The 26,767-nt window shown below is 46.5% G+C and overlaps 1 long non-coding RNA gene across 2 annotated transcripts in view; it reads right to left on the bottom strand.

The window, feature by feature from the left end:
* Positions 1-13,398, bottom strand: part of LOC122545898 (uncharacterized) — a 119,431-nt gene extending 106,033 nt beyond the window's left edge. The window contains exons 1-3 of one of the 2 annotated variants that reach the window (XR_015758222.1): positions 13,339-13,398; positions 12,825-13,152; positions 426-713 (exon numbers count right to left, since the gene is read on the bottom strand). This is a non-coding gene — a long non-coding RNA (uncharacterized LOC122545898). Of the gene's footprint in view, positions 1-425; positions 714-12,824; positions 13,153-13,338 lie in introns of those variants that run through there. The other variant, XR_015758223.1, reaches the window with a different exon arrangement.
* Positions 13,399-26,767: the final 13,369 nt, after the last annotated feature.

Raw genomic sequence — 26,767 nt, 5'->3', positions numbered from 1 at the left:
GATAAAAACCTTAAATTGGAGCTGGTGGCTGAGCAGGAAGGAGATCTGGTTTACTGAAGCAGAAACTTCTGAGGTTCACATTGTTTTGTACAGCTGACAATCTTTAGCAACTTGAAGAGATTTTACTTGGCATCACAAATCACCCCTGTTCCCATCAAACACTCACAGGACAAGGACAGCATGAGATTTGACACAGCGTAAAGCTCTCTCTACACTGTCCCAATGACCGGCCTGAACTTCTGAACCTCAGAAATGCCTCTGAGGAGTTCTGAAAAGGAAAAGAATTGAAATTTAATGCTCACAATGATCTTTGTCCTGCCAGCTCATCCCTATCCTATTTAAAGTTGTGTCTCCTCTGTGGACTGTCTCAAACACTCTGCACACATTCTGATCTCCTGATGCTCTTTTGCTGAGGGGAGGGGGAGGGTCACGTGGGTGAGGGCACAGGAGAAGCGAGCGTTGGACTCCCAGTCAGACCCAGAGAGGGTCAGCAGGCTGCTGACACTGTAAGTGCTGTCTGAAGCTCGCAGGTAGTTACTGGTCTGAACCCCGTCCGAAATGACTGCACCGTCCTTCTTCCACTGCACCTCCAGCTCATCGGGATAGAAGTGATTGGCAAGGCACACCAGGGTGGCAGTGCCCTTGGCATTGACCTGCTCCGCGGAGGGGGGGGGGGGGCAGCAGGGTCAGCTTGGGCTGAGAGTTCTCACGGCCTGAAAGACAAGAAAAACAATTTTAATCCCTGCCAGTTTCAACTTTCAGAATATTCACTGGGAAAACATTTGAACATTTGTAGCCAATACCTAACGAACCCGACGAAAGAACAGGCATTGTTTAAATTGCTTCTTGGGATGTGGGTGTCACTGGCAGGGCCAGCATTTATTGCCCATCCCTCATTGCCCCTGAGAAGGTGATGGTGAAAGAGAAGGGACAGTTTTGGACCATAATTTAGGAAATGAATGTGGGCAGCTGGAAGGGCGATCAATGGGGGAGCATTTCAGTGACAGTGATCAGAACTCAGTGAGATTGAGAGGAGGGATGGAAATGGAGAACAATGGAGCAAGTGTAAAAGTTTTCATTTGGGAGTGAAATATTTTACTAAACTGTGCGGTGCTTTGGTAAAAGTGGACTGGAACCAGCAACATGATGGGAAATCAGTGTCAGGGCAGTAGGATCCCTCAAAGGAGGAGAAGGAGATCGTTCAGAATCTGTTCCCACAATGAGTAAGGGTGGGACTCCCAAATCTAGACTTTCAGCCTGGGATGTCAAAAGGCAGCCAGAGTAGGGCAGACCAAACAGGGAAGGTGATGTTGGTTATCTGGAGTTCAAACCTGCAGAAAGCTGAGAGGAGGATAGAAAATGCAGGAGTGACATTGAACAGGACCTGAGGAAAGCAAAGAGCTGACAGGATGAAATTGAATAATAGAATTTACAGTACAGAAGGAGGCTATTCAACCCATCATGTCTGTGCTGGCTCTAGAAAGAGCTGTCCAGCCAGTCCCACTCTCCAGACTGATCTCTGTTGCTCTCTAACTTCATCAATTTCAAATATACACATTGAAACCTTCAACAGAATCCACCTCCACCATCCTGTCAGGTAGCATGTTCCAAATCCTAACAACTCCCTCATCTCACTCCAAGCTGTCTTGTTGACCATCTTGAAATTGTTGCCTCTAGTTACAGACATACCAACTCATGGAAAGAAAATATCCTCCTTAACCCTGTCAAAAATTGTTCAAAACAGTGAACAACTCTATAAGATCACCTCTTAATCTCCTCTGCTCTGAGGGGAATAAGCCCAATCTCTCTAAACTTTCCTTGTATCTAAAATCACTCATTCCTGGTATCATTTCGATAAAACTCCTTTGATCTCTCTCCAGGGTTTTAATATGGCTCTTTAAATAAGGTGTTCATAACTGAACACAATCTTCCAAATCTGGTCTCATCAGTGATCTGTAGAGGTGTAGCATTGCTTCCTTGCTTTTTTACTCTGTGCTGTATTTTAAAACCCAAGGATTCTGTAAGTTTATAACTAAAAATACAAAAAGGGGTTAGAAGATGAAATATGAAAGTTTGCCAGCCAGTAATATAAAAGAAGATTGCAAGACTGTTTTTTTTTGTCGAAATATAAAAGCTAAGAGGAAGGCAAGACTGGATGTTGGACTGCTGGAAAATGAGGCTGGAAAAGTACTAATGGGGAACAAGGAAATGGCAGAGGATCTGAATAGTGACTTTACATCAGTCTTCACAGTAGAAGACACCAGTAGTATACCAGAACTTAAAGAGATTCAGGGGCAGAGATGAGAGTAATGGTGATCACTGAGGAGAAGTTGCTGGGGAAGCTGAAAGTTCTGAGATGGATAAATCAGCCGGACTGGATCGACTACACCCCAGAGTTTGAAGGAGATAGCTGAGCAGATTGTGGAAGCATTGGTGGTGATCTTTCAGGAATCACTGGAGTCAGGGAGAGTCCAAGAGGACTGTAAAATGGCTAATGTAACGCCCCTGTTTCAGAAAGGAGGGAGGCAGAAGATGGGAAGTTATAGGCTGGTTAGTCTGACCTCAGTCTTTAGTCAGATCGTAGACTTCAGTTTAAGGATGAGATTGCAGCGGAGTTGGAAGTGCATGGTCAAGTCGGGCTGTGTCAGCATGGCTTCATCAAGGGATGGCCTGACAAATCTGTTCGAATTCTTGGAGGAAGGAATGAACAAGTTAGATAAAGGAGAGCCAGTGGACGTGATCTATTTGGATTTACAGACAGCCTTTGACAATGTGCCATACAGGAGGCTACTAAAGAAGAGAAAAGCCCGTGGTGTTAGGGACAAGGTCCTGGCATGGATAGAAGGTTGGCCGCCTGGCAGAAGGCAGAGAGTGGGATAAAAGGATCTTTTTCAGGATGGTAACCGGTGACTAGTGTGATCCTGCAATGGTCCGTGCTGCGACTACAGCTATTCACCAAAAATGAATGATTCATTAATGATCTGGATGAAGGATCTGAGGACATTGTTGCTCAATCTGCAGGTAACCCAAAGATAAGTGGAGGGACAGGTCGTGTTGAGGAAGTGGAGAAGCTGAAGAAGGAGATGATCAGGCTCAGAGAGTGGACAAAGAAGTGGCAGATGGAATACAGTGTGGGAAAGTGTGAGCTTATGCACTTTAGTAAGAAGGATAAAGGCATAGACTGTTTTTTAAATGAGGAAAGGATTCACAAATCTGAATCACAAAGGGACTGAGGAGTCATAATCAGGTTTTTCTTAACGTTACCATGTAGGTTCAGTTGGCAGTTAGGAGCACAAATGCAATGTTAGCATTCATTTACAGAAGGCCAGAACATGTGGCACGGTGGCTCAGTGGTTAGCACTGCTGCCTCACAGTGCCAGGGACCCGGGTTCAATTCCTGTCTCGGGCAACTGTCTGTGTGGAGTTTGCACATTCTCCTCGTGTCTGCGTGGGTTTCCTCCGGGTGCTCCGGTTTCCTCCCACAGTCCAAAGATGTGCAGGTTAGGTGAATTGGCCATGCTAAATTGCCCGTCGTGCTATGTGCGTTAGTCAGGGATAAATATAGGGGAAAGGGTCTGGGTTGGTTGCTCTTCAGAGGGTCGGTGTGGATTTATTGGGCCGAAGGGCCTGTTTCCATACTGTAGGGAATCTAATCACAAGAAAAGAGGTGTACCGCTGAAGCTGTATAAGGCTCTGGTCAGAACACAATTCATGTATTGTGAGCAGTTTTGGGCCCTGTATATAAGGAAGAATGTGCAGGCATTGGAGGGTGTACAGAAGAGTTTTACAAGAATGATCTTGGGGATGAAGGGCTATCATATGAGGAACAGTTGAGGACTCGATGGAGTTTAGAAGGATGCAGGGAATCTCATTAAAACTTACAGAATACTGAGAGACTTGTCTCGAGTGGATGTGGAGAAGATGTTTCCAACAGGGGAAGAGACCGGGACCTGACGGCACAGACTCAGAGTGAAGGGAAGACCCTTTTGAACTAAGATAAGGAGGAATTGCTTCCGCTATAGGGTTGTGAATCTGTGGAACTCACTGCTGCAGAAAGATAGGGAGGCCCTGTCATTGAGTGTACTTCACACAGAGGTAGCTAGGAGCTAAATGCTTCCCACCATGAGTGTAGGAAGTGTGGTCAGTGACAGCAGTTGGAGATCCAGGTTTCGGAGCTTGAGCAGCAGCTGGTGTCAGTGCGGAGTGTCCGTGAGGCTGAGAGCTCCGTGGAGAGCACGTTTCTAGATGTGGTCACTCTGCAGCTTCAGAGTATGCAGGGAGAGAGGGAATGGGGAAGCAGCAGACAGTCCAAAAGGACCAGGCAGCTAGTACAGGAATCCCCTGAGTGCATCCCACTCTCCAACCAGGATTCAGTTTGGAATCCTGATGAGAATGATGGTACATCTGGGAAGTGCAGCCAGAGACAAGTCCACGGCACCACGGGGATTTCAGCTGTTCAGGGGGACACAAGGAAGACTCTGAAGAGCGATAGTGAGAGCAGATTCGAGAGCGAGGGCAATCGATAGGTGTTTCTGCAGCTGCAGATGGGAATCCAGGATGGTGTGTTGTCTCCCTGGTGCCAGGGTCAAGGATGTCACTGAACAGCTGCAGAGCACCCTGAGGGGAGAGGGGGAATAGGCAGCAGTGGTGGTCCACATCGGTCCCAGTGACAGAGGGAGAAAAGGGATGTGGTCCTGCAGTCAGAATTTAAGGAGCTTGGGAGGGAATTAGCAGCAGGAACTATAATGTAGGAATCTCCGGATTACTCCCAGTTTCCCCCACAAGTGAGAAGAGGAACGGGAGAGTACAACAGGTGAATGTGGGGCTTGAAAGAGGATTCAGGAGGGCGGGCTTCAGATTCTTGGGACATTGGGACTGGGTCTTGGGGAGATGGGACCTGGACAGACCAGACAGTGTTGCTCCTGAACAGAGCTGGCACTGAGCTCCTTTGGAATAATTTACTAGTGCTGTTGGAGAGAATTTAAACTAACTTGGCAGGACTGTGGGAGCCAGGAGGGATATCAGTGAGGAACACCAAGGTCCACAGAATTCTCAGTGCAGTCAATAAGTCACCACCCAGTGGGAAGGATGTGGAGGAATACAAATGCAAGGAATTTACAGAGACCTGAGAGTGTGACAGAGTCATTTTAATGTGGGGGAAAGGGGGTATTTAATTTCTGAATATAGACTGGGGTAGTAGCAGTGTAACAGGCAGAGAGGGGCCAGAGTTGTGAGAGTGTGTTCAGGTGAAGTTTCAGGTGGCATCGTGGACAGTAAAGAAGGCTGTGTAAGAGTACAATGGGATCTTGACCAACTGGGCCAGTGGGCTGAGGAATGGCAGATGGAGTTTAATTCAGATAAATGTGAGTGCTGTATTTTGGTAAGACACAGGAGATGGGTGAGATCCTAAACAAATATTTCAGGTCAGTATTTATTGTGGAGAAGGGCATGAAAGCTCAGGATTTTCGAAAAATAGTGATGTCTTGAAAAGAGTCCACATACAAATGAGGAGATGCTAAAGGTCATATAAAGGTCAATAAATCCCAAGGACCTGATCAGGTGTATCCCAGAACATTTTGGGAAATGAGGGAAAAGATTGTTGAGCCCCTGACTGAGATATTTTCATCATTGACAAGCATAGGTAAGGTGCTGGAGAACCAGAGAGGTTGGCTAATGTTATGCCATTATTGAAGAAAGGCTGTAAGGAAAAGCCAGGGAACTATAGACCAGTGAGCCTGATGTCAGTGCTGGGTAAGATGTTGGAGTGGATTCTGAGGGACAGGATTTATATCCATTTAGATAATCAGTGTGGTTTTGTACATGGAAAATTATGTCTCCCTAATTTGATTGAGGAGGTGACAAGGAAGATTGATGAAGGCAGAACAGTAGACACTGTCTATATGGAGGAGAAAGTGAGGTCTGCAGATGCTGGAGATCAGAGCTGAAAATGTGTTGCTGGAAAAGCGCAGCAGGTCAGGCAGCATCCAGGGAACAGGAGAATCGACGTTTTGGGCATAAGCCCTTCTTCAGGGACCTTCTTTCATTGTCTATATGGACTTGAGAAAGTGTTTGACAAGGTTCCACATGAGAAACTGGTTTGTAAAGTTAGACCACATGGGATCCAGGGGGAGCTAGCCATTTGAGTAAAAAATTGGCTTGAAGATAGGAAACAGAGAGTGGTGGTAAAGTGTTGCTTTTCAGACTGGATAGAGAGATAGGTAGAACAATACAGCGCAGAACGGGCTCTTCAGCCCTCGATGTTGCACCGACCTATGAACCAATCTAAGCTCATGCTCTATGTTATCCCATCATCATCCATGTACTTATCCAAGGATTGTTTAAATCTCCCTAATGTGGTTGAGATAACTACATTGGCAGGCAGGACATTCCATGTCCTTACTACTGTCTGAGTAAAGAACCTGCCTCTGACATTTGTCTTAACTCTATTATCCCTCAATTTATAGTTATGCCCCCTCATACAAGCTGACATCATCATCTGAGGGAAAGGACTTCACTGTCTACCCTATCTAATCCTCTGATCATCTTGTATGTCTCTATCAAATCCCCTCTTAGCCTTCTTCTTTCCAATGAGAACAGACCCAAGTCTCTCAGCCTTTCCTCATAAGACCTTCCCTCCAGACCAGGCAACGTCCTGGTAAATCTCCTCTGCACCTTTTCCAATGCTCCCACATCCTTCCTGTAATGAGGCGACCAGAACTGTACACAGTATTCCAAGTGCAGCTGCACTAACGTTTTGTATAGTTGCAGCATGACATTATGGCTCTGGAACTCAATCCCTCTCCCAATAAAACTTAACACACACTCTGCCTTCTTAATAGCATTATCAACCTGGGCAGCAACTTTCAGGGATCTATGTAAATGGACTTCAAGATTCCGCGATACATCCACACTACCAAGAATCTTTCCGTTGACCCAGTCCTCTGCCTTCCTGTTATTCTTCCTAAAATGAATCACCTCATATTTAGCTGCATTGAACTCCATTTGCCACCTCTCAGCCCAATTTTGCAGCTTATCCAAGACCCCCAGCAACATGCAACATTCTTCCACAATGTCCACCACTCCACCAACTTTAGTGTCATCTGCAAATTTACTAATCTATCCACCTGTGCCTGTGTCCAAGTCATTTATAAAAATGACAAACAGCAGTGGTCCCAAAACAGATCCTTGTGGCACACCACTCGTAACCGGACTCCAGACTAAATATTTTCCATCAACCATCACTCGCTGCCTTCTTTCAGAAAGCCAGTTTCTAATCCAAACTGCTGAATCACCCTCAATCCCAAGCCTCTGCATTTTATCCAACAGCCTACCATGTGGAACCTTATCAAAGGCTTTACTGAAGTCCAGATACACCATGTCAACTGCTCTACCCTTGTTAACATGCTTGGTCACCTTCTCAAAAACCTCAATGAGGTTTATGACATGACCTGCACTTGACAAAATCATGTTGACTATCTGAAATCAAGTTGTGCTTGCTAGATGGTTATAAATCCTATCTCTTATAATCCTTTCCAAATCTTTTCCTACAATGGATGTAAGGCTCACTGGTCTATAATTACCTGGGTCATCTCTGCTGCCCTTCTTCAACAAGGGCACAACATTCGTAATCCTCCAGTCCTCTGGTACTAAACATGTAGACAATGATGATTCAAAGATCAAAGCCAAAGGCTCCTCCATCTCCTCCACAACTTGCCAGAGAATCCTCGGATAAATCCCATGGGGCCCAAGGGGCTTGTCGACTTTCACTCCATCTAGAATAGGTAACACCTCTTCCCTACTCACCTTGATCCTTTCTCGTCTAATATCTCGTATCTCATTCTTTTCCTCTACAATATTCTCCTTTCCCTGAGTGAAAACCAATGAGAAATATTCATTTAGCACCTCTCTGACCTCCACAGGGTACATACACAACTTCCCAATTCTGTCTTTGACTGGCCCTATTCCTACCCTAGTCAACCTTTTATTCATCACGTACCTATAGAAAGCTTAAGGGTCCTACCTGCTAAAGACTGCTCATGTCTTCTCTTTGCTCTTCTTAACTCTTTCTTTAAATCCTTCCTAATTAGCTAATCTGCTAATCTCTATCACCTCGTCTGAACCATCTTGTCTCATTGTCACAGAAGCCTCTTTCTTCTGCTTAACAAGAGATGCAATTTCTATAGTAAACCACAGTTCCCTTACCTTATCACTTCCTCCCTGCCTGACAGGGACATACCTATCAAGGACATGCAATATCTGTTCCTGAAGCCAGCTCCACACTTTGATTGGCCCCATCCCCTGCATTTTTCTCCCTCTTTCTATGTATCCTAAGTCTTGCCTAATCACATTATAATTGCCCTTGCCCCATCGATAACTCTTGCCCTATGGCATGTATCTGTCCCTTTCCATCGATAAACTAAATGTAACTGGATTTTGGTCACTCTCTCAAAGTGCTTACCTACAACTAAATCAAACACCTGACCTGGTTCATTACCAAGCACCAGATCCACTGTGGCCTCCCGTCTTGTCAGCCCTTCGACATACTGTGTCAGGAAACCCTCCTGCACACATTCGACAAAACCTGATCCATCCGACATACTAGATCAGATTACTCAGTATGGAAACAGGCCCTCCAGCCCAACAAGTCCACACCGACCCTCCGAAGAGCAACCCACCCAGACCCATTCCCCTACATTTACCCCTTCACCTAACATTACGGGCTATCCAGCATGGCCAATTCACCTAACCTGCACATTTTTTGGATTGTGGGAGGAAACCTGAGCACCCGGACGAAACCTATGCAGACACGGGGAGAATGTGCAAACTCCACACAGACAGTTGCCCGAGGCGGGAACTGAACCCCGGTCTCTGGCGCTGTGAGGCTGCAGTGCTAATCACTGTGCCACCATGCCGCCCAGAGCCAAGTTATAGCATTTCCAGTCAATGTTGGAGAAAAGTCTCCATAATGACCACCCTGTTCCTTTCACTCCGAGCCAGAATCATTTTGTCAATCCTCTCCTCCACCTCCATGAAACTCTGCAGAGGCCAATAAAAAACTCCCAGGAGTGTGACCTCTTCTGTACCTGTTTCTAACCTCAGCCCATACTACCTCATCAAAACTTCTTTCAGCCACCATTATGCTGTTCTTGACTAACAAAGCCACACCTCCCCCTCTTTTACCATCTTGCCTGTTCTTAACGAAAGATCTAAACCTTGGTACTTGCAATATTCCTGACCCTGTTCTATCCATGTCTCTGAAATGGCCACAACATCAAAGCACCAGATACCTATCCATGCTGCAAGCTCACCTAACTTATTTTGGATACTTCTGGCATTGAAGTAGACACACAACAAACCAGCTTGCTATCTACCAGCACATTCCTATGACCGTGAAATTCTGTCCATGCCCTCCCTACTCTCATCCTCCTTTGCACTGGAACGACACCTCAGGTTCCCATCCCCCTGCTGCGCTGGTTTAAACCCACCCAAATAGCACCAGCAAATTTCCCAGCCAGGATATTAGTACCCCTCTGGTTCAAGTGATGACCGTCCTGTTTGTAGAGGTCCCACCTTCCTCAGAATGAGCCCCAAGGGAGGGAGTACTTGAAACCCTCCCTCCTGCACCATCCCTGCAGCCACGTGTTCAACTGATATCTCTCTCTATTCCTTGCCTTGCTATCATGTGGCCCGGGCAACAAACCAGAGAAAACAACTGTGTTTGTTTTAACTCTCAGCTTCCACCCTAGCCCCCTGAAATCCTGCCTTACATCCCTATCCCTCTTTCTGCCTATGTCGTTGGTACCTATTTGAAGCATGACTTGGGGCTGGGCACCCTCTCCCTTCAGGACCCCAAAGACAGGATCCGAGATATCCTGGCATTTGGGAGGCAACGCACCAACTGTGAGTCTCGTTCTCAGTGGAGATCTGTGAAATGAGGAAGCTGGAGAAATCTACATTCATCCTGTGTGGTTGGAGGGTTCTTAGATGGAAGATGAGGCGCTCTTCCTCCTCGATGGAGGGTTCAAGGCGGAAGTTGAGATGCTGGAGCCAGAGCGCCTCATCTTCTGCCTAGGAACCCTCCAACCCTCCAAGGGTGGCACGGTGGCACAGTGGTTAGCACTGTTGCCTCACAGTGCCAGAGACCCGGGTTCAATTCCCGCCTCAGGCGACTGACAGTGTGGAGTTTGCACGTTCTCCCCGTGTCTGCGTGGGTTTCCTCCGGGTGCTCCGGTTTCCTCCCACAATTCAAAGATGTGCAGGTCAGGTGAATTGGCCATGCTAAATTGCCTGTAGTGTTAGGTAAGGGGTAAATGTAGGAGTATGGGTGGGTTGCGCTTCGGCGGGGCGGTGTGGACTTGTTGGGCCGAAGGGCATGTTTCCACACTGTAATGTAATCTAATCTAATCTAATCTAACCAGGAGGAAGAGCGCCTCATCTTCCGCCTCGGAACCCTCCAACCACACGGGATGAATGTAGATTTCTCCAGCTTCCTCATTTCCCCTCCCCCCACATTATCTCAGTCCCAACCCCTGAATTCAGCACTGCCCTCTTGACCTGCAATCCTCTTCCCGATCTTTCCATCCCCACCCCCTCTCCGGCCTATCACCCTCACCCTCACCTCCTTCCACCTATCGTATTCCCGGCGCCCCTCCCCCAAATTCCCTCACCTCTACCTTTAATCTCAGCTTGCTTGGCACACCAGCCTAATTCCTGAAGAAGGGCTTATGCCCGAAACGTCGATTCTCCTGCTCCTCGGATGCTGCCTGGTCTGCTGCGCTTTTCCAGCACCACACTTTTCAACAAGAATTGGTGCTTCATCCATTGCTTTTCGTCATTTAAGTAAATGATTTGGGTGTGAACATAGGAGTAATGTTAAGTTTGTAAATGACACCAAAACTGGTGCAACAGTGGATAGTGACGAAGGTGATCTCAGGGTTCCACGGGACCTTGATCACATGGGGCAATGGGCAGAGGAGTGGCAAATGGAGTTCAGTTTAGACAAATGTGAGATGTTGCATTTTGGAAAGACAAACCAGGGCAGGAGTTATACAGTTAATGGTAGGGCCCTGTGGAGTGTTGCTGAACGTAAAGACCTCAAGGTGCAGGTGCATTATTCCTTGAAAGTGGAGTCTCAGGGAGACAGGGTGATGAAGAAGGTGTTGGGTACGTTTGCCTTTATTGGTCATTGCACTAAGTATCAGAGTTGGGACATCATGTTGCAGCTGGACAGGAGACTGGTGAGGCCACTTTGGGAACAATGTGAACAATTCCTCATCATGCGATAGGAAGGATGTTGTTAAATTTAAAAAGCTGTGGAAAAGATTTACCAGGACATGACCAGGAACTGGAGGGTTTGAGCTACAGGAAAAGGCTGAATAGACTGGGGCTATTTTCCCTGGAGCATTGGAGGCTGAGGATTGACCTTATACATGTTTATAAAATAATGAGGGGCATGGACAGGATGTAAATCCAAGGTATTTTCCTTCAGTAAGGGAGTCCAAAACAAGATGGTATGGGTTTAAAGTGAGAAGCAAAAGATTCAAAAGGGACCTGAGGGGTAACTTGTCACACAGAGGGTGGTATGTGTATGGATCGAGCTGCCAGAGAAAGTGTTGGAGGCAGATACAATTACAGCATTTAAAACACATTGGGATGGGTACATGGATAGGAAGGGTTTCGAGGGATGTAAGCCAAATGCTGGCAAATGGGATGAGGTCAGTTTAGGATATCTGGTTAGTATGGACAAGTTGAACTGACAGGTCTGTTTCCACGCTGTATGACTCCAGAACTATGAGAGGCTGGAAAAGCTGAGACTTTTTACCCTGAAGCAGAAGGTTCTGAGGAGTGACCTTCCAGAGGTTTAGAAAATCATGAGAGACATAGATGATGTGAAGAATTCAAGAAGGAGGTGAATGTTTTGTAGCGATGGCAAAAAATATTCCCAAAGATCATTCAGGGATGAGGAACATCAGTTATGAAGATTAATTGGAGAATTTGAGACTGTCTTCTTTGGAGAAGGCTGAGAGGAGATTTGTTTGAGGAATTCAAAACCAGGAGGGGCCTGGACAGAGTAAATAGGGAGAAAATGTTCCCAGTTGAGAAAGGATTGAGACCGAGAGACCACAGATTGAAAGTGATTGGGAAAAGTAACAAAAGTGAGATGGGGAACAACATGTTCAGCCAGTGAGTGGTTAAGATGTGGAATGCACTGCCTGAGAGTGTGGTGGAGGCAGCTTCTATTGAAACATTCCGAAGGGAATGAGACTGTTATTTGAAAAGGAACAATGTGCAGGGTGACAGGGAGAAGGCAGGAGGAACTCAGTGAATTGCTCATTCAGAGAGCCAGTACAGACAGGATGAGCAGAATGGCCTCCTTGTGCACTGTAACAATTCTGTGATTGTGTGATTGAGCAGAGTTAAAGCTGGGGGAGGTGGGAGCTCGGTGTCTCACTATGCTGCTGCTGAGGTCAGTGAGATCAGAGACTGGGACAGGGAGCCAGAGCTCACATCAAACTCTGCCGGTGTCCGTCACACTGAGACCGGCAGGAGGCTACTCACTGATTTCACTCCATGCTGCAGGAATGGGACCACAGGCTGCAAATGGGCAGACCTCCTCCACACGGTGAGTAAAACTAACTGACTTAGATCTTGCTGCTTAAAGGGGGCAATGGAACTAAAGAAATACAGCTGGACACCCTGTTAGACACAGTGCTCCTCAATCAACCATTTCATTCACTGCAGCTCCCCACTAACACCTTCAACAATTCAGCATTTGTGTTTTAGAAATTGAAAGGGTTAATAACGGAGGATTGAGGTTTACTTACTCAGTCTGAGCTTGGTTCCTTTACCAAACATAAGAGTAGCTGTTATACTACATACAGTAATAGTCAGCGACATCCTCATTCTGAACGTTGCTGATTGTCAGGGTGAAACTGATCCCATATCCTCTGCCAGTGAATCACTCGGAGACTCCTGTGTTTCGAGTTGTTGTTTCATAGATCAGGAGAGAGGGTTTCTGACCTTCTCACTGCTGGTACCAGTTAACCCACTTGCTAACAGATTGACTGGCCGTACAGGTGATGGTTGCGGTCTGGCCCAGTCCCACTGACAGCACCGGGGGAGACCGGCTCATGATGATGTCCCCACTGATACCTGAGGGGTCAGAGAGAAACACAGTGAAGTCAGAACTGTCACAGAAAGAGCCTGTCAAATGAGAGATTGTTGGAGACACTGAGCTTTCCTCTGGTTTCAGCATTTTCCCTTCAATCACAAGTCAGTGGAATTGGAGTGAAATGGAGAGCAGCTAAAGATTCAAGGTGGAAGGAGAGAGATTTGTACCTGCGACGCAGAATTCCAGGGGCCAGATCAGCTAGATGTGTGAAATCATGGTGTGTGCTCCTGTCCCTGGGCCTGGTTCCTGATAAACTCTCCCTTCACTGGGCTCTGCTTTATAAAGCTGCAGCCTGTGAGAGTCTGACTGGGTGTTCCTCAGTATGAAAATGGCGTCAGACAGAGAGAGCCACGTCAGCCCCTCACACTTCCTCTTCTCTCTCTCTCTCTGTCACAGAGAATCATTGATGTGAACAACACTGAATGAGGCCATTTGGCCCATTGTGTCTGTATTGGTCGACAAAAATATCTAAATACTGCTCCAATGTCATGAGAGTTTGTGACTCAACCAGCCTTTCAGGCAGTGAGTTCCAGACTCCTACCACCCTCTGAGCGAAAACATTTCTCAATTCTCTTCTCAGGGTCTACCTCAACTGAACCTGAACTCACTTGAGTTGAGAAGGATGAGAGGAGATCTGACTGCAATGTATAACATTCTAACAGGGCTGGACAGATTTGATGCTGGAAGGAGGTTTCCCCTGGTTGGGGAGTCTGGAACCAGGGGACACAGTCTCGGGGGGTACAGGGTAGACCTTTCGGACTGAGATGAGGAAACATTTCTTCAGAAAGAGGATGGTCAACCTGTGGAATTCTGTTCAAGTTGTTGAGGACAAAGGACTGAATATGTTCAAGAAAAAGACAGAGGTAATTGTTTTGCATTTTAACAACATCAAAGGATATGGGAAGATGATAGGAATATGGCATTAAGACAGAGGAACATCCATGGACATATTGAATGACAGAGATACTCAAAGGGCCGAATGGCCTATTCCTACTCTGAGTTTCTATGTCTCTATGTTGGTGTTACCTTCAATCTCTGCCACTTGGTCTTGTTCCCTCTACTCATGGAAAAGGTGCCTTCCTACCAATCCTATATCTGCATCTCATAATCTTACAGCCCTCTGTCAGGTCCCCTCTCAACCTTCACTGCTCCAAGGAAAACAATTCCAGTCTTTCTAATCTTTCCTCATCGCTCAGACCCTCCAGGCCAGGCAGCGTCCTGGGAAATCTCCTCTGTACCCTCTCGAGTACAATCACATCCTTCCCAGAATGTGGTGTCCAGAACGTGTCTCGCTCTCTCTCTATCACTGTCTCTCTGTCTCTCATCTGCCATGTCTTTCTCTCTACATCTCTCTCCCACTCTTAATTTCTCTCATATTCTATCTCTCCCACTCTGTCTCATAGCCACACTCTCGAACTCTCTTTTGCTTCTTCACTCTGTCTCACAATCTCCATTTCTTCACCTGTCACTGTTTCCCTCATTCACTCCCTCACTCCCTCCAGTTGTGATCTGCCCCTCTCTATTCCTTCCTCTTTTACTCTTCCTCCCTCTCTTTTGTCTCTACAGTCTCCCTCTCTCTCTCTCTCCAGCACTCTGTCTCAAATCCTACTCTTGTCTCTCTCTCTCTCACTCACAACCCAACCCTTCTATCCTGATTCCCTTTACTCTTCGTCTCACACTCTCTTTCTCTGTCTGTTTCTCTCTTTCTCTTTCTCCATCCCTCTCAGTAACACCTTATTTCTCTCTCTATCCCTCAACCTCACCATCTCTACCTCCCTCTACCTCTCACTCACTCGCTTCACACATCTCACACTGTCCCAGACACTCCTCATTCTCTATCTCTCACCCTCTCACGCATACCGTCTCCCTCTATCTCTCTCACTGACTCTCTTCTCTCTCTTTTCCAGTCTGCCAGGTAGCAATATTTAAATGCAGGGTAAATCCCCGTCTGCTTTGCCTCATGAGTGGATGTTAACCATTGACCCCAGAGGCATGTCTTCTCCTGGAGTAAGGCCCCATTTCCCACACTGAGCAGGCTTTAGCCTCTCTCAGGAAGATGGTCAGATTCTTGTCAAATTAAGGGCAGTTCTGTGCTGTTGGCCTATTCTCACTGGGGACTGGTTTGGACACAAACCTCATTCCATGAAGGCCCAGCAGAGAGAGGAGACCCTCAGGCCATCAGTGTGAGCTGGAGGGACAGGACAGGCTCTGACCCATTGACCCAGCCTGACAATCACAACATGTTCCAATCCTTTCCCCTGTCCTTCCCCTTCCATGATCAGTCTCCAGGTCAGGGTGTTCCACTGCGATGAGAGCTGGATAATCACATAGTTACAACAGAATGGAACTCAGCCCCATACCCACCATGGTGTCCATGACCCACTGGACTCTCCAAAAGGGACCAGTAAACATGGAACTCCTTCCACTGGACAGTCTGCTAATAAGTATGGACCACCCTGCAATAGACACTATTAAACATGGGCATCCTTCCCACTGGACCCTCCAATAGAAACCAGCAAACTGGGACTTCCTTCCCAATGGACAGTCCAATGGAGACCAGTAAACATGGACATCCATACCATTGGATCATCCAATTAATACCAGCAAACATGGGCCTCCTTTCCACTGGACTGTCCAGTAGAGACCAGTAAACACGAGCCTCCTTCCTACTGGATGTTCCAACAGATAACAGGAACCATGGGCCTCCTTCCCCCTGTACCTTCCAATAGAGACCACTAGATATGTGTCTCATTCCCGCGGGAAGCTCCAACTGAGATCAATAAACATGGGCCTTTTTCCCATTAGACTTTCCAGTATCTCAGCATTAAACGCCAAATCGGCCTCTGATTTCCATTCCCACAACATTGTCCGCCTCTGCATTACATCAGCCCCTTGAACACAGAAACCTTCATTCCTGTTTTTCCCACTCCATGCTTCTGATGTCCTCTCCCAGCTTCCCCCATCCATACTCCATAAATCCCAACTGTCTGAAATGGAGTGGTCCCTTCCCTGTCTCACATCAAGGAGGAGATGGACAGATTTTTAGTTGGTAATGGGTTAAAATATGATGGAGAGTGGGCAGGAAAGTGGAGTTGAGGCTGAGATGGGATCAGCCATGATTGTATTAAATGGTGGAGCGGGCTCGAGGGGCTGAATTGCCTGCTCCTGCTCCTAGTTCTTATGTTCATCCACCCCCTCCCAATTGCTGCAACTTTGTGAATCATCTTGGAATGTTTTGGACATTGAAGGTGCTATGTGAATTCAAGATCTGTGTGGATTTTATGTGGGGACAGAATTGTGCGGGTGGGGGAGGTGATAGCTCCAGCAAGTGAATATCCCGCTGAGAGGCTCCAGCCTTCCATATACAGAATGGGGAAGTGGGGGAGTCAGAATATACTGTCAGGGTCCATGGCACTCTCCCCCACAATGTGGTTGGCTCTGAACTGCCCTCTGAACTGGCCAAGCAAGGCTCTCAGTTGTATAAATCGTGATGACGTCTCGACAAAGAAATAAGATGGGACAGACCACCCAGCATTGATCTAAACACCAAAAAGACAATGACAGAAATAGCCCTGTCTACCCTGTTCCATCCTCCTTACTGACATCTGGGAGCTAGTGCCAAATTCAGGAGAGCTGTCTCACAGACTAGTCAAGCAACAGCCTGACACAGTCACACTCACAGAATCATACCTTACAGACAATGTCCCAGACACCACCATCACTGTCCCTGAATGTGTCCTGTCCCACCAGAAGGGCAGACCCAGCAGAGCTGGCAGCACAGTGGTGTACAGCCAGGAGGGAGTTACCTTGGGAGTCCTCTCTGCTGACTCCAGACGCCATGGAGTCTCATGACACCAGGTTAAACATGGGTGAGGAAACCCCCTGTTGATCATCACATACTACCCTCCCTCGGCTGATGAATCAGCGTCTCCTCCATGTTGAACAGCACATGGTGGAAGCACTGAGGGTGATGACAGCACAGAATGTACTCTGCGTGGGGGATTTCAATGCCCACCACTGAGAGTGGTTCTGCAGCAGCATTACTGATCGAGCTGGTCGGGTCCTAAAGGACAAAGCTGCAGGACTGGGCCTGCAGCTGATAGTGAAGGAAACAACAAGAGGGAAAAATCTATTTGCCACCATCTTCACCAATCTTGTGGCTGTAGTTGCATCTGTCCTGTATGTGTAAGAGTGACCATCACAGAGTCCTTGTGGAAATAAAGTCTGACCATCACATCGAGAATACCCTCCATTGTGCTGTGTGGTACTATCACTGTGCTAAATAGGACAGACTTTGAACAGATAGAGCAACTCAAGGCAAGCTCAGAAGTGGTGATGATTGCCAATGATTTCATAATGTTCAGCATCATTCACAACTCCTCAAAAACTGAAGCAGTCCATGATCAGATGCACCAACATGTGGACAATATCCAGGTTTCGTCTGAAAAGCGACATTTCACATTGGTTCCATGCAAATGCCAGGCCAATAAGAGACAATTCAACCATCACCCCTTGACAGTGAATGGCATTATTATCATTGAATCCCCACTGTCAACATCCAGAAACTCAATTGGCTTACCACGGAAACACAATGGTTACAAGAGCAGGCTCGAGGCTAGCAATACTGCATTTAGTAACTCACCTCCTGATTCCCCCAAAGCCTGTCGATCATCAACAAGGCACAAGTCAGAATTGTGATAGAATACCCCCCATTGTCTGGATGGGTGCAGTTCCAACAACATTCATAGAGTGATGGTGTCATAGAATCACAGGCCCTACAGCCAAACTTGTCCATGCCGACCAGGTTTCCAAACCTGAACGAGTCCCATTTGCCTGTGTTTTGCCCATATCTCTCTACCCTTTCCTATCCATGTCAATCATATCCTCTGTCTCCCTTATCCACTCAAAAAGCTTGATACTGTTCAGAGCAAAGCAGCCTGCTTGATTGCCATCACATCCACAAAGCAGCCATCTTACCACCATTGACACTTAGTCGCAGCAGTGTGTATTATCTATAAGATACACTGCAGAGATTCACCAAAGATCCTCATACAACACCTTCCAAACCCAAAAATAGAAATTGTACGAAAAGATCAAGTATGAAGGGTCACGTGCCCCAAAGCTTTAACTCTGATTTCTCTTCACAGATGCTGCCAGATCTGCTGAGCTTTCCAGCAATTTCTGTTTTTGTCTCTGATTTACAGCAGCTGCAGTTCTTTTGGTACCTTCCAAACACATGAACAGCTCCAGTTAGAAGGACAAGAGCAGCAGATATATGGGAACAGCATGTCTGCAAATTCATCTCCAAGGCACATAACATCCTGACTTGGAAATATATCACTGTCCCATCACTGTAAGTGGGTCAAAATCCTGGAATTGCCTCCCTAAGGACATTGTGGGTCAACATACCGTATGTGATCTATAGCGGTTCAATAAGGCAGCACCTTCTCAAAGGCAACTAGGGACGGGTAGCAAATGCTGACCCAGCCAGTGACGCCCACATCCAATGAGTGAATATATGAAAACAAATGAAGTGTCCCTCAGGAGGGGAGAGGGAATGTTTAAGGTCCTGAACTCCATTCCCCAGCCCAGGCAGCTTGTCTACCAATGAATGAATGAGATGACAGATTACGGACAGCCTCATGCTGTGGACCCAGGTCTGTAAGAGGGAATTAGAGATCAAGCTGAAAAGGAAAGATTTGCTGGGTTATGGGGAGAAAGATGGAGAGTGAGACTAACTGGGTCACTCACAGGCACAATGGGCTGAATGGCCATCCCCCCGTGCTGTTAGATTCCAGGGAGTGCAGACAGTCACAGTTTTCTCCCGTCTCAGTAACAAACATCCAGCTGCTCCGAGCTCCTTCTTTCACTTCCTCTCTTGGTGAAGTTTCAACCTTGCACTCTGACAGTCTTTGCAGTTATTTTTTGCACTGTGGCTTTCTGCTGTGGTCAGAATCTCTAATAATAAGTGTCCAATTAGTGACAATCACAGCAGCTAAGAGCAGTCAGGACTGAGGAGCCAGGCTCACTGTGAAACATCTTGGGAAGATCAAAGCCATCCTCTTCAGCTCCCGGTACAAACTCCATCCCTCTCCCTGAGCACTATCTGCTGCTCAACCAGACTCTTTACAACCTTGACTTCATTTCTGAGAATGATCTGAGCCTTATATCCCCCATATTACAAAGATCTGCCACTGAAAATCTCAGCCATGTCTTTTGGACTCCAAACATGACCATTCCAATGTTGTCCTGAACCGTATCATAGCCAGTGCCCTTCATAAACTTCAGCTCATCCCAAACTGTGCTGCTTGTACCTGAACTCACACCAAGTCCCATTCTCCCATCCCACACCGTGCTCGCTGACCGACATTTGCTCCTGGTCCAGCAACATCTGATTTTAAAATTCTCATCCTTGTTCTCAACCTCCTCCATGTCCTCCACCCTCCCTTTCCTCCACCCTCCCTCTCCTCAGTCAGTGTGGTCAGCAACCTTAGATATATGGCTTTCTATGCGTTCATCTAAGTTATTGAGAAATATCATAAAAAGCTGAGGTCCCAGCACAGATCCCTGGCAATACCACTATTCACATATTGCTCAATGGAGGAAACACACATCCCCAATTGGTCCCACCTCCTTCTTTCTCACTATAACCCAGCTAATTTTTTTTCTCCAGCTCAATCTCCAGTTCCCTATTGAAGACCTGAGTTCACAGCCTGAGCCTGCCCCTAACGTGGTCTCCAATTTGGCATCTTATTCAATCATTGGGAGACAAGCTGCCGAGGCTTGGGGCGTAGAACAGAGAAAATAGAATATAGGACATAGTGCATAGAACAGTACAGTACAGTAGAGACCCTTCAGCCCTCGATGTTGTGCCAACATTTTATCCCACTCTAAGATCAAACTAACCTTCATATCCTGCATTTTACTATCATCCATGTGCCTATCCATCAGTCATTTAAATGTCTCTAATCTATCTGATTCTACTACCACTCTGGCAGTGCATTCCATGCACCCACCACACTCTGTGTAAAGAACGTACCTCCGACGTCTCCCCTAAACCTTCCTTCAATCACCTTAAAATTATGCCCCCTCATGATAGCCATTTCTGCCCTGGGAAAAGTCTCTGGTATCCACTCTATCTATGCCTGTCATCATCTTTTTTACCTCTATCAAGTTACCTCTCATCCTTTTTCACTTCAATGAGAAAAACCCTAACATTTCTTCATAAGACATGCTCTCCAGTCCAGGCAGCATCCTGGTAAATCTCCACTGCACCCTCTCTAAAGCTTCCACATTCTTCCTATAGTGAGGCAACCAGAACTGAACACAATATTCCTAGTGTGGTTTAACCAAGGCTTTATTGGACTGCAGCATAACCTTGCTGCTCTTGAACGCAATTCCCCCCAGCTACCGAAACACACCATATACCTTCTTAACAACTCGATCAACTTGTGCGGCAACTTTAAGGGATCTCTGGATGTGGACCCCAAGATCCCTCTGTTCCTTCACACTGAAGAATCATGCCTTTAACCTTGTCATCTGCATTCAAATTCAATCTTCCAAAATGAATCACTTCACACTTTTCCAGTTTGAACTCCATCTGTCACTTCTCAGCAAAACCCTGCATCCTGTCAATATCCAATCTTCATAAAGTTGTTTTGTCACACCCTCAAAAAATTGAATAAGGCTTGTGAGACATTACCTGCCCCTCACAAAGCCATGCTGAGTATTTCTAATCAAGCTTTGCTTTTACAAACCTCAGAATCTTCTCCAATAATTTGCCCACCACTGATGAAAGACTGACTGGTCTGTAATTCCCAGGGTTATCCCAAATCCCTTTCTTGAACAAGGGAATAACATTTGCCACACTCCAATCATCTGGTACTACTCCAGTGGACAGGATGCAAACATCATCACCAAAGGCACAGCAATCTCTTCCTTCACTTCCTGTAGTAACGTTAGGTATATCCAGTCTGGGCCAGGGGACTTATCTAGTTTTATGCTTATCAAAATTATCAGCACATCCTCCTTCTTAACATCTGTTTGAGTGTATCAGCCTGTATCACGCTGTCCTCACAAATGACAAAGTCCCTCTCACTAGTGACTATTGAAACAAAGTATTCATTAAGGACTTACTGTACAACACGGCACAAGCTCCCTCCACTATCCCTGATCGGCCCTACCCTCACTCTAACCATCATGTTTTTCCTCACATTAGTATAGAATGCCTGAGGGTTTTCCTTAATCTTACCCACCAAGGCTTTCTCATGCCTGCCCTGCATGACAGCTATGGAGCTTTGGATGGACTCACTTTGGAGCATCCATGATGCTGAGGAGAGCGTGGATAGCATGTTTAGTGAATGGGTCACACCAAAGATTAGGATTGCTTAGGTAAAAAGGGAATGGGTGACCAAAAGGCAGAGAAAGAGCAGAAAGGCAGTGCAGGTGTCCTCTGCGGTCATCTCCCTCCAAAAGAGATATACCGTTTTGGACACTGTTGGGGGAGATGGCTCACCAGGGGAAAGCAGCAGGAGCCAGATTCATGGCACCATGGCTGGCTGTACTGTCCAGAAGGGTGGGAAAAAGAGTGGAAGGGGAATAGTCATTGGGGATTCAATTGTAAGGGGAGTATACAGTTGGTTCTGTGGTGGAGAACGAGACTCCCAAATGATATGTTGCCTCCCAGATGCATGGGTCAGAGACATTTCAGATCGGTTATAGGACATTCTGAAGGGGGAGGTTGAACACCCAACTGTCGTGGTGCACATAGGCACCAATGATATCGGTAATAAACGGGCTGAGATCCGACAAGTAGAATTTAGGGAGTTAGGAGTCAAGTTAAAAAGTACAACCTCAGAGGTAGTAATCTCAGGATTGCTACCAGTGCCATGTGCTAGTCAGAGTAGAAATGAAAAAATAGGCTGGATTACTGAGTGGCTTGAGAGATGGTGCAGTCGGGAGGTTTTCAGATTTTTGGGACATTAGAACCGGTTCTGGGGGAAATGGGACTATTACAAATCAGACAGTCTATACCTGAGTAAGGCTGGAACCAATGTCCTTGGGGGTGCTTTTGTTACCGCTGTTGGGGAGGGTTTAAGCTAATATGACCGGGGATGGGAACAAAATAAGGAGGTTAGTGGACAGTTAGGAGGTAGTAACTAAAGCCTGTAAGAAACTAGATAATGAAGGCAGCGTGACTAAGGGGAAGAATAGGTAGGGAGCAGATGATGAAAACAAAGGGACAAGTGGTCTTAAGTACATTTGTTTTAATGCAGTAAGTAAGGCAGAGAAAATTAGGGCTTAGATTAGTACCTGGCAGTATAATGATTAGATTATTATACTGCCAGTCGGGAATTGAACCCGGGTCTCTGGCGCTGTGAGGCAGCAGTGCTAACCACTGTGCCACCGTGGGCGGCACGGTGGCACAGTGGTTAGCACTGCTGCCTCACAGCGCCAGAGACCCGGGTTCAATTCCCGACTCAGGCGACTGACTGTGTGGAGTTTGCACATTCTCCCCGTGTCTGCGTGGGTTTCCTCCGGGTGCTCCGGTTTCCTCCCACAGTCACAAAGATGTGCGGGTCAGGTGAATTGGCCATGCTAAATTGCCCGTAATGTTAGGTTAAAGGGGCAAATGTAGGGGTATGGGTGGGTTGCGCTTCGGCGGGTCGGTGTGGACTTGTTGGGCCGAAGGGCCTGTTTCCACACTGTAAGTAATCTAATCTAATCTAATCTAATCTAATTAGATTCCCTACAGTGCAGAAACAGGCCCTCTGGCCCAGCAAGTCCACACCAACCCTCCAAAGAGTAACTCATCCAGACCCATTCCCATACTCTGTATTTACTCCTGACTAATACAGTGAGTAATTTAGCACGGCCAATTCACCTAACCTGCACATCTTTGGATTGTGGGCGGTAACCAGAGCACCGGAGGAAACCCATGCAGACATGGGGAGAATGTGCAAACTCCATATGGACAGTCACCCAAGGTTGGAATCGAAACCGCGTTCCTGGCACTGTGAGGCAGCAGTGCTAACCAGTGAGACACCGGGCCACCCCGGCTATGATGTTATTGCTATTACTGAGACTTGGTTGAGGGAAGGGCAAGATTGGCAACTAAATATCCAGAGGATACAGATACTTCAAGTGGGATAGAAAGGGAGGCAAAAGGGGTGGAGGAGTTGCGTTACTGGTCAGAGAGGATATCACAGCTGTGCTGAAGGAGGGCACTATGGAGGACTCGAGCAGTGAGGCAATATGGGCAGAGCTCAGAAACAGGAAGGGAGTGGGAACAATGTTGGGGCTGAATTATATGCCTCCCAACAGTGAATATGAGGTACAAATATGTGAACGCATCATGGAAAGATGTAGGATCAAGAAGGTGGTGGTGATGGGAGATTTTAATTTTCCCAACATTGACTGGGATTCACTTTGTGTTCAAGATTTAGATGGAGCAGAATTTGTAAGGAGTATCCGGGAGGATTTTATAGAGCAGTATGTAAATAGTCCAACTCAGGAAGGGGCCATACTGGACTTGGTGTTGGGGAATGAGCCCGGCCAGGTGGTTGAAATTTCAGTCAGGGATTTCTTTGGAAACAGTGATCACAATTCTATAAGTTTTAGAATACTCACAAGAGTGGTCCTAAAGGAAGAGGGCTAAACTAGGGTCAGGTCAACTATAGCAAAATTCAGCAGGAGCTGGGGAATGTGGATGAGGAGCAGCTGTTTGAGGGTAAATCCACATTTGATATGTGGGAGGCTTTTAAAGAAAGGTTGGTTCGAGTTAGGACAGACATGTCCCTGTAAAAATGAGGGATTGAAATCAAGATTAGGGAACCCTGGATGACAGGTGAAATTGTGAGACTAGCTAAGAGGAAAAAGGATGCATACATAAGGTCTAGGTGGCTGAAAACAGACAAAGCTTTGGAAGAATATCGGGAAAATAGGACCAATCTGAAATGAGGAATTTAAAGGGGTCATGAAATCTCATTAACAAACAGGGTTAAGGAAAATCCCAAAACCTTTTATTCATATATAAGGAGCAAGAGGGTGACTAGAGAAAGGGTTGGCCCACTCAAGGACAAAGGAGGAATGTTATGTGTGTAGTCAGAGAAAATGGCTGAGATTCTCAATGAGTACTTTGTTTCAGTATTCACCAAGGAGAGGGACATGACAGATGTTGAGGTGAGGGATACATGTTTGATTACTCTAGGTCAAGTCGCCATAAGGAAGGGAGAAGTGTTGGGTATTCTAAAAGGCATAAAGGTGGACAACATTTGAAGGACATGGATGGGATCTATCCCAGGTTACTGAGGGAAGCAACAGAGGAAATAGCTGAGGCCTTAACAGGTATCTTTGTCACAATCTTGAACCTGGGTGAGGTCCCAGAGGACTGGAGAATTGCTGATGTTGTCCCCTTGTTTAAGAAGCATTGCAAGGATAATCCAGGTAATTTTAGACTGGAGAGCCTGACGTCAGTGGTCGGGAAGTTGCTGGAGAAGATACTGAGGGATAGGATCTAATTATATTTGGAAGGAAATGGGCTTATCAGTGATAGGCAGCAAGGCTTTCTGCAGGGAATGTTATGTCTTACTAACCTAATAGAATTCTTTGAAGAAATGACAAAGTTGATTGATAAGGGAAGGGCTGTCATTGTCATATACATGGACTTCAGTAAGGTGTTTGATCAGGTTCCCCATGGTAACCGGATGAAGAAAGTGAAGTTGCATGAGGCCCAGGGTGTACTAGCTAGATGGATAGAGAACAGGCTGGGCAACAGGAGACAGAGAGTAGTAGTGGAAATGAGTTTCTCAAAATGGAGAACTGTGACTAATGGTGTTCCACAGGGATCCGTGCACAAACCACTCTTGTTTGTGATATACATCAATGATCTGGAGGAAGGTATAGGTCTGATTAACGAGTCTGCAGATGACACGAAGATTGGTGGAGGAGCAGATAGTGAAGGGGACTGTCAGAGAATACAGCAGAATATAGATAGATTGGAGAGTTGGGCTGAGAAACGGACACATGGAGTTCAATCCGGTCAAATGCGAGCTGATGAATCTTGGAAGATCCAATTCTAGAGTGAACTATACAGTGAATAGAAAGCCCTGAGGAAAAGTAATGTGCAGAGAGATCTGGGTGTTTAGGTCCATTGTACCCTGATGGTGGCAACGCAGGTCAATAGAGTGGTCAAGAAGGCATATGGCATGCTTTCCTTCATTGGACGAGGTACTGCGTACAAGAGTTGGCAGGTCATATTACAATTGTATCGGAGTTTGGCTTGGCCACATTTGGAATACTACGTACAGTTCTGGTTGCTACATTACTAGAAGGATGTGGATGCTTTGGAGAGGGTGCAGAGGAGATTCACCAAGATTGCCTGGTAGGGAGGGCGCTAGCTATGAAGAGAGGTTGAGTAGATTAGGATTATTTTCATTAGAATGTTGAAGATTGTGGGGGGCCCTACAAAATCATGAGAGGCGTAAACAGGGTGGATAGCAAGAAGCTCTTTCCCAGAGTGGAGGACTCAATTACTAGGAGTCATGAGTTCAAGGTGAGAGGCGAAAGGTTTAAGGGAGATATGCATGGAAAGTTCTTTACGCAGAGGGTGGTTGGTGCCTGGAATGCGTTGCCAGTGGAGGTGGTAGAGGCCAGCATGATAGCATAATTAAAGGTGTATCTAGACAGATACATGAATGGGCAGGGAGCACAGGGATACAGGTCCTTGGAAAATAGGTGACAGGTTTAGATAGAGGATCTGGATCGGTGCAGGCTTAGAGGGCCGAAGGGCCTGTTCCTGTGCTTTTCTTTGTTCTTTGTTCTTTGAACTGAGGAAGCTTAAAGGAACAGAGTGATCTTGGGGTGCTTGTCCACTGATTCCTGAATGTGGCAAAACAGGTTAACAGAGCAGTTATGAAGGCACAGGGGACACTTGCCTTGGTCATTTCAGGTATTGGGTTATAAAAACAGGAGGATATGCTGCAGTTAAGCAGAACATTGGTTAGGCTACAGCTGGAGTACTGTGTGCAGTTCAGGTCACCACACTGTAGGTAGGAGGTGGTTGCACTGGATGGAGTACAGAGGAGAATCACCAGGATGTTGCGTGGGATGGAATTTCTCAGTGATGAAGAGAAATTGGATCAGCTCGGGGTTATTTTCTTCAGAGCAGAGAAAATGGAGGGGGGATCTGATAGAGGTGTATAAGGTTATGAGGGGAATGGACAGGGAGGAGAGAAAGCAGCTGTTCTCCTTCATGGGAGGGTCAATAACAAGTTGGCTCACATTCAATGTGAAAGATAGGAGGTTTCAATATGTTTTGAGGAAAATGTTTTTCACCCAGACGGTGGTGTGGGTCTGGAAGGCACAGCCTGGGAGGCTAGTTGATGTAGGAAACCACACAAACTTTAAAAAGTACTTGGGTGAGCAGTTGAAATGTCATAACATTCAAGCTATGGGCCTCATGTTGGAAAGTGGGACTGGTGTAGGTTTAGTGTAGTTTGGCTGGTACACAGTTAATGGGCTGAAGGGCCTCTTCTGTACTGTGTGATTTTATGATTCTGTTGGGTGCAGTTTTGATCTCCTTATCTGAGGAAGGAT

This window comes from Chiloscyllium plagiosum, unplaced genomic scaffold (assembly GCF_037043375.1).
Source record: "Chiloscyllium plagiosum isolate Xiang-an unplaced genomic scaffold, Cpla_swu_hap1 HiC_scaffold_9, whole genome shotgun sequence".
Taxonomy (NCBI): domain Eukaryota; kingdom Metazoa; phylum Chordata; class Chondrichthyes; order Orectolobiformes; family Hemiscylliidae; genus Chiloscyllium; species Chiloscyllium plagiosum.
The sequence above is the reverse complement of the archived record's forward strand: the minus strand, read 5'-3'. Positions and strand labels throughout refer to the sequence as shown.